Source organism: Zingiber officinale, chromosome 7A, assembly GCF_018446385.1.
Source record: "Zingiber officinale cultivar Zhangliang chromosome 7A, Zo_v1.1, whole genome shotgun sequence".
NCBI classification, from domain to species: domain Eukaryota; kingdom Viridiplantae; phylum Streptophyta; class Magnoliopsida; order Zingiberales; family Zingiberaceae; genus Zingiber; species Zingiber officinale.
Window position 1 is genome coordinate 59,837,815 of NC_055998.1, and position 8,440 is coordinate 59,846,254.

General features: G+C 42.5%; 1 long non-coding RNA gene across 2 annotated transcripts; it reads right to left on the reverse strand.

Moving 5' to 3' along the window:
- Positions 1-5,197: 5,197 nt before the first annotated feature.
- LOC122000138 lies at positions 5,198-6,959 on the reverse strand. 2 transcript variants are annotated; one of them, XR_006116968.1, is made up of 3 exons: positions 6,734-6,959; positions 6,497-6,630; positions 5,198-5,214 (listed from the first exon to the last, which is right to left on the reverse strand). It is a non-coding gene; the product is annotated as an uncharacterized LOC122000138 (long non-coding RNA). The 2 variants fall into 2 exon arrangements; XR_006116969.1 differs by lacking the exon at positions 5,198-5,214 and adding an exon at positions 6,277-6,305.
- Positions 6,960-8,440: the final 1,481 nt, after the last annotated feature.

Genomic DNA, 8,440 nt, shown 5'->3' on the forward strand with positions numbered 1-8,440 from the left:
TTGATTCAATGAATCATAATCTAAATTAGACTCATTGAACACATGAATCAACTTGAGTCCAACTCAATTAGCCCAATTACGATTACTCTTAATCCAATTTGATTCATCAAATGAATCTAATCCTCTTGGTTCATCATATGAACCTAATCTCCATCTAATTGTCCTTAGTGTGTGACCCTATAGGTTCTTGTAACGTTGGTAATGCCCTAAACCCATTTAGGAGCATAAGTAATGAGCGGTATCTAGCAACACATCATTACTACCCAAGTTACAAGAATGTTGAGATCCAACATCACCTTGTGACTACTAATTGTGACTCCTCACAAAATATGACAAGTATCCTTCTATCCTAAACATCTAGATTGATCAATGTGAGGCATAGACCGTGTCATCCTCTGATCAATCTAAATCCTGAACTCCAAGTAGACTCACTAAATCAAATGAGCTCAATATCTCATATTGACTCATTTGGGCATGGCCATGCACTTCGTGGTCTCACTCTATCAAGAATACCGATGTCTCTCCTGTCATATAGGAGGGATAGATCCCATCTACATCACTCACATCCCTCCGCATAATTTGTTACATACCCAGTAATCGCCTTTATAGTCCACCCAGTTACGGGTGATGTTTGACGAAACCAAAGTACATAACTCCTTATGTAGGGAACCATGGTGACTTCAGGTCTAAGGACTAGTAGTCATACTAATAGGCACATGAGAAAGTATATAACACTCATATAACGATCCATGATACTTTCTCATGGCGGGTCATTCATTATACATTCTCTAATGTATACCCATGTGTCAACTTGATATCTCTATATCCATGACTTGTGAGATCAAGTCATCGAGTTGACCTACATGCTAGTCTTATTGCATTAACATTGTCCCTGAATGTTAATACTCGACTAGGAATGATTAAGAGTAGTGTTCCCTATATCATCTCACTATCGATTCAACCAATCGATTGATATAGGTAAGAACCTTCTACTCAAGGACGTTATTATACTTAATTTATTTGGCACCAATACAAGTAAGTATAATAACCAAAAACCAAATGCCTTTATTTATATAGAATATGATACAACAAGTCCAAAATATAATCATCAAATGATTGGCTCTAGGGCTCTAGCTAACAATCTCCCACTAGCACTAGTGCCAATCAGTGTAGGCTCTAAGCCCCAATGACCTAGTGCGACAATCATGCTTCCTCTGTGCCAAAGCCTTGGTCAAGGGATCTGCGATGTTAGCCTCTGTAGGTATTCTGCAAATCTTCACATGTCCTCTCTCGATGATCTCTCGAATGAGATGGAAGCGCCGTAGTATGTGTTTGGTCCGCTGGTGTGAGTGAGGTTCCTTCGCCTATGCTATAGCTCCATTGTTGTCACAATAGAGCTCAATAGGGTTAGCAATGCTAGGAACCACCCCAAGTTCAGTTATGAACTTGCGAATCCAAACTGCCTCATTTGTTGCCTCTGATGCAGCAATATAATTGGCCTTTGTCGTAGAATCAGCTACTGTGTCCTGCTTGGAACTCTTCCAGCTCACAGCACCAACATTAATGCAAAACACGAACCCCGACTGCGATCTATAGTCATCCTGGTCGATCTGAAAGCTAGCATCAATGTAACCCTTTACAGCTAGCTCATTATTGCCTCCATATATCAAGAAATATTCTTTAGTCCTTCTTAAGTACTTAAGAATATTCTTGACCGCTATCCAGTGACTTTCACCTGGATCTGACTGGTATCTGCTCTTCATGCTCAAAGCATATGAGACATCAGGTCGAGTACATAGCATGACGTACATGATTGATCTTATGGCTGAGGCATGAGGGATCTGATCCATGCGGTCTCTCTCCTCTCTAGAAGAGGGAGCTTGAGTCTTCGAAAGACTCACGCCATGTGACATCGGTAGAAATCCCTTCTTGGAGTTCTGCATGGTAAACCGAAGGAGTACCTTATCAATATATGTACTCTAACTTAGGCCAAGCAATCTCTTAGATCTATCTCTATAGATCTATATCCCTAGAATGCGGGATGCCTCACCTAAGTCCTTCATTGAGAAGCAACTCTCTAGCCAGGTCTTGACAGACTGAAGCATAGGGATGTCCTTCCCAATGAGTAGTATGTCATCCACATACAATATGAGGAAGACAACTATATCCCCTACAACCTTCTTGTAGACACAAGGCTCATCTTCGTTCTTGATGAAACCAAATTGTTTGATTGCATCATCGAATCGAAGATTCCAGCTCTGAGAAGCTTGCTTTAGTCCATAAATGGACCTATGCAGCTTGCATACTTTACTAGTATGCTGTGGATCTACAAAACCCTCAGGTTGTGTCATGCACACATCCTCGAGCAGGTTTCCATTCAGAAATACGATTTTGACATCCATCTGCCATATCTCATAGTCATGGTAAGCTGCAATAGCAAACATGATCCGAATGGACTTAAATATCGCTACTGGAGAAAAGGTTTCATCATAGTCAATACCATGAATCTGCTTGAAACCTTTAGCTACTAAGCGACCCTTATAAATAAGTCCATCCATGTCAGTTTTTCTCTTAAAAACCCACTTACACCCAATGGGTTTTACCCCTTCAGGTGGATCAACCAAAGTCCAAACTTGGTTGGTGTACATTGATTCCATCTCGGATCTCATGGCCTCTAGCCATTTCTCGGAATCTGGTCTCATCACAGCTTCTTGATAGGTGGTAGGCTCATCCTCTATCTCATTCGATAGATTATCGAGAGAGGAGATGTGAAGATTTGCAGAGTACCTACAAAGGCTAACATCGCAGATCTCTGGACCAAGACTTTGGCAAAGAGAAAGCATGATGGTCACACTAGATCATTGGGGCTTAGAGCTTACACTGATTGGCACTATTGCTAGTGGGAGATTGTTAGTTAGAGTCCTAGAGCCAATCATTTGATGATTGTTGTATGGACTCGTTGTATCATATTCTTGTATATAAATAAAGGCATTTGTTTTTGGGTTATTATACTTATTTATATTAGTGTCAAATAACTAAGTATAATAGTGTCTTTGAGTAGAAGGTTCTTACCTATATCAATCGATTGGTTGAATCGATAGTGAGATAATATAGGGAACACTACTCTTAATCATTCCTAGTCGAGTATTAACATTCAGGGACAATGTTAATGGGACGAGAATAGCATGTAGGTCAACTCGATGACTTGATCTCACAAGTCATGGATATGGAGATATCAAGTTGACATATGGGTATGCATTGGAGAATGTGTACTGAATGACCCGCCATAAGAAAGTATCATGGATCGTTATATGAGTGTCATATACTGTTTCATGTGGATATTAGTATGACTACAAGTCCTTGGACCTGAAGTCACCATGGTTCCCTACATAAGGAGTTATGTACTTTGGCTTCATCAAACGTCACCCGTAACTGGGTGGACTATAAAGGCGATTACTGGGTATGTAACAAATTATGCGGAGGGATGTGAGTGATGTAGATGGGATCTATCCCTCCTATATAACAGGAGAGACATCGATATTCTTGATAGAGTGAGACCACTAAATGCATGGTCATGCCCAAATGAATCAATATAAGATATTAAGCCCATTTGATCGAGTGAGCCTACTTGGAGTTCAAGATTTAGATTGATTAGAGGATGACATAGTCTATGCCTCACATTGATCAATCTAGATGTCTAGGATAGAAGGACGCAATTGTTATATATTGTGAGGAGTCACAATTAGTAGTTACAAGGTGATGTTGGATCTCAACATTCTTGTAACTTGGGTAGTAATGATGTGTTGTTAGATACCGCTCATTACTTATGCTTCTAAATGGGTTTAGGAACATTCCCAACGTTACAAGAACCTATAGGGTCACACACAAAGGGCAATTAGATGGAGATTAGGTTCATTTGATGAACCTAAATGATTAGGTTCATATGATGAACCAAATTGGATTAAGAGTAATCCAAAGTAGGCTAATTGAGTTGGGCTCAATTTGGTTCATGTGTTAAGTGAGTCTAATTTGGACTTAAACTCATTTAATCAATTTAATTCAATGAATAGAGATTCATTAAATTAAAATTAACTTGAACCAATGGTTAGATTAGATCAACCAAGGGAGAGAAGTGGTCAAGTTTGACTTGACTTAAGAGGAAGATGAAGGGTCAATTTTGACTTGACCATTTGCCACCTAATTGGTGAGTTGGCATTAAGTGGTCCAATGATGATGCTCCACATCATCATGGTTGTTTAAGTGGAATGCCACCTCATGGGAGTTACCAAGAGCTGTGACTCTTGGCATCCCATGGAGGTTACAATTCCCCTAAAAGTGGTCGACGACTTTTGATGAGGAGTTAGTGCATTTTGTGTGCTTGTGTAAGTAACTCCATCATCTTCTTCCTCTCTAGTTTTCTTGTTGCTCTCCCTCTCCTCCATTACTGATCTTTAAGGTTGCTAGCACATCCTTAGAGGTTCTTCTCCATCTCTTGCTTGTGTGGATACACATAGAGAAGTGTCTACTTTGACACTTTCGAGATCCGACGAACCGAGGACGAGCGGGATTGCGAAGGGCTTCGTATCAAGGGTAAATACCTTCTCCTTGTAGATCTAGTTTTGAACTAGTGTAAGAAACTCGTACTCGTAATGTTTTTCAAAAATTTAATCTTCGCACGGATCCGGTAGCTGGGGTTTCGGGGTTTCCGCAATGCAAAAGATGTTTTTGCGGCCCGAATAACCCAATAGAATATGCTTCAGACTAGGTGTCACGCCCCAGAGGAGTCCCTGTCCGAGAAAATTTCGGCAGCATCTCCCCTGTAAGGTGGACAATCTGAAACTTTTCTACATCTCACAAATACCTCAGCCACAGGCGGCTGGAATAATAACAACAAAATAAAACATCACCACGTAGTTATATATAATCAAACAAAGTAGTAATACTCTGACTCAAAAACCACCCTACTCAACTACACTCGTAAAGCTCAAAAACCGATGAACTCACCTCTTCTGCCGTCTAGGCAAGCATGTAGTAGAATAAAATCCAAATCCAAATCCATCGACATAATAAAATCCGTACCATGTCCATAAGTAGATTAATCCAAAAACAAAACAAGTTCAAAACATAGTCTATGAAAGAAAAAACCAAAAGACTAATCATATCCTCGAGGTCTGCAGGGACCAGCAACTAGAACTCTCTCCTGACAGCATCAACCTGAAAATATCAACAATGGAGGCGGGGTGAGTCCAACACTCAGCAGGTACAACTGATATACAAAGTAGGGAAACAACACCTAGCATTAATCATGCGTACAGTCTCCTGATAAGAAAGATAAAAATGCATCTGAAGTAAACAGGAGAATACTGTACTAACCAGGTCCTGAGTATAAGGTCAAACAGTCCGAGTGGTATAGGAAATCCTGTATGAATGTCAAACATAGGTATCCAAACAATATGCAGCATATAAATGCAGCAAACACAAACACAAGCAATAAATGCATCATGCATATGATGCCAATGATGCGTCCTGGTCACCCCTGACGCCAGTCGATCATCTCACACAATAGTGAGGCCGAGTGGGTAGGGCTGTGACAACCGTGCACTCTGTCATCACTACACCTGATGAGTGACCGAGTGGACGGGATGCTGTCGGAGTACACCTATCCTCTTACCCCAAATCATAAATGGGGGAGCGCAATGCTCTCAACTCCCGGTACACGATGACGGGGAGGAATCCCTGCCGGATAACACGTTGTGTCACACTACCCATGAGCGGACCAACGGTGCCTAACAGAGTCCCTGCTGCAACACCCTCTGCCTGAATCAACCACTAACCCATGAGTGGTGGTGTGTGCAGATCCATGTAACTGGCGATGTGCTCAACAATAATGGAGCGGACTATCGCACAGCATGCAATCATGCATATGGTGCATGGCAATAACCATAAAAACATCCTGACCTAATCCATATATATAGAAAAGTGCACCCTAGGTCAATGAATCATATCGAATCAAAGGTACACAGAAAGTATAAAAAACCTAGGTCCGGAACATGGTGAAGCATGGTATATCACTACCCCCTATAAGCATGTATAAACAAATAAAGTATACATGGGATGCAAATCAAGCAATCAATCAATCATGTATCAGATAATGGGTAGTGACTAACCGAAACAAATAAAGGACATAATTAATGCAACTTGTTAAATTCACTACTATGTATATCAAATGACATAAGTCAAAAGTACCCGCCTCCGAAATAGAAAGGTCCAATCTAACTCCGAGATACTCGTCTCGCGTCAAAGTCCTGTGTTAAATCGCACAGTTTAGCTAATTTAATTATAAACAAATAGCTAAACTAATTTCTAATCCACTGACCAGTTAGGGTTAGTTTCATTAACCCCAACTACACCGTTATACAACTTCTAAACCTAAATCAATAATTATTACTAACACACTAGCAATAATCTACCACAAGATCAAAACCCTAAACCTTACCTCAATTCACAGCCTGTAGTTTCTTGATTCCCGGTCGCAGTGTGTTGCTGTTGACAATTAAGTAGGCTGCTAAATGGGATAGCTGCCGGAACCCAAAATCATCCACAAACCCAAACTCCTTGCTGATTACTTCACTGACCACAAATCTAGAAAAATAAAAAATCCAAAATCAACCAAAAACAACCCAATTCCAATCAAAGCTAGGGTACAGAGCCTACAATCTGTGATGGATCGAACCTGTGGCCGGCGAAAATGTTAGGGCACAGCGTCGGCGAAGCAAACTCAGCGGCGGCACAATCCAAACCTAGGGCACACGAGATGGAGGTCTGCGGCACTGCTGTGAGGAGAGCTCGGCTGACTGTGAACCCAAAATAGGGCACCGGCAGCAGGGAGTCGGCTGTGTCACGAGCCCACAAGAGGAGTCGCGGTGACCGGCTGTGGTGGCGGCGCGAGATGGCTAAGGCAGAGGCGTTGGTGTTCGGCTCTCTCAAAGGCGTCGGCTGTGGCGACCGAGGCGACGCGAGAAAGGGCGGAGGCGGCGCGTGAGGCACATGGTGGCGTCGAGATCGCGGTGTGCGGCGGAGAAGAAAGGAGAGGCAGTGAGAAGGAGGCGTCGGCGGCGCACGGCTAGGGCACGGCAAGGAAGTGAGGAAACCGCCTCCTTGCGGTTGCGGTTAGGGCAAATTCGCCGTGAGGGGGAGAAGGCACGGGGAAGAAGAAGACTCGGCGAGATTTGGGTGAGGACACGGGAAAAAAATGAAAAATAAGAAAAAGAAAAAGAATTAGGAAAAGAAAAAGAAAATAAACTTTTCCTTACTTAAATGGGTAGCATAAACAGGCTTTTTTCCCGGTCCCGTTTTTATCCCCGTGAACTTATCCGTACGAGCTCTGAAAAATTCCCGAAAAATTTCCAAAAATTCCAGAAAATTTCCTTATTAATATTCTCCTATTTTCTGATATTTTACATTCTCCCCCACTAATTAAAAATTTGGTCCCCAAATTTCGTTATCTACCATCAGCAAGTACCAACAACAGATATAAAGTATAAATGTTGAACGGTAAACTAAATCACATACCTCCAGTGAAAAGATGGGGATATCGAGCTCGGATAGTGTCCTCGAGCTCCCAAGTAGCCTCCTCGTCCGAATGATGCTGCCATCCGACTTTGACCAGCCGGATAGTTTTGTTCCGCAACTGACGTTCTTTCCGATCGAGAATCCGTACCGGAACCTCCTCATATGTAATGTCAGGCTGAACTGGAACTGGGATATCTGCCAACACATGCGTCGGGTTGGGCACGTATCTCCGCAGCATAGATACGTGGAATACATCGTGAACGTCTGACAGGGACGGTGGTAGTGCCAGTCGGTAAGCTACTGCTCTGATCCTCTCCAAGATCTCGAAAGGGCCAATATACCACGGAGCTAGCTTACCTCTGAGGTCAAATCTCTTCACCCCTTTCGTGGGTGAAACTCGCAGAAATACATGGTCGCCAACAGAGAACTCTAGTGGTCTGCGTCTCCTATCAGCATAACACTTCAGGCAGTCTTATGCCTCTGACATCCTGTATATGATAATATGGACCACTTTGCCTCACGTTGAGCTCTATGAGGTCTCAACAACTGGGTCTCTCGGATTCTCGTCCTGATCGACGACTAAGCAACCATCGTAACAAGACTGCCCTGCTCAGTCTGTCCCTGCTCCTCAAGGTCTAACTCGGAGAAACCCTGAATTAAGTCTGTGACCACAACTCGGTGGCAAGCTAAAGTCCCTCTGGACTTCTAGCTAAATGCATCGGCAACCACATTAGCTTTTCCCAGGTGATAGCTAATGGTACAATCATAATCCTTCAGAAACTCCATCTATCTCCTCGATCGAAGATTAAGTTCCTTCTGAGTGAACAGATATTTGAGACTCCGATGGTCAGTGAGAATCTCAATGTAA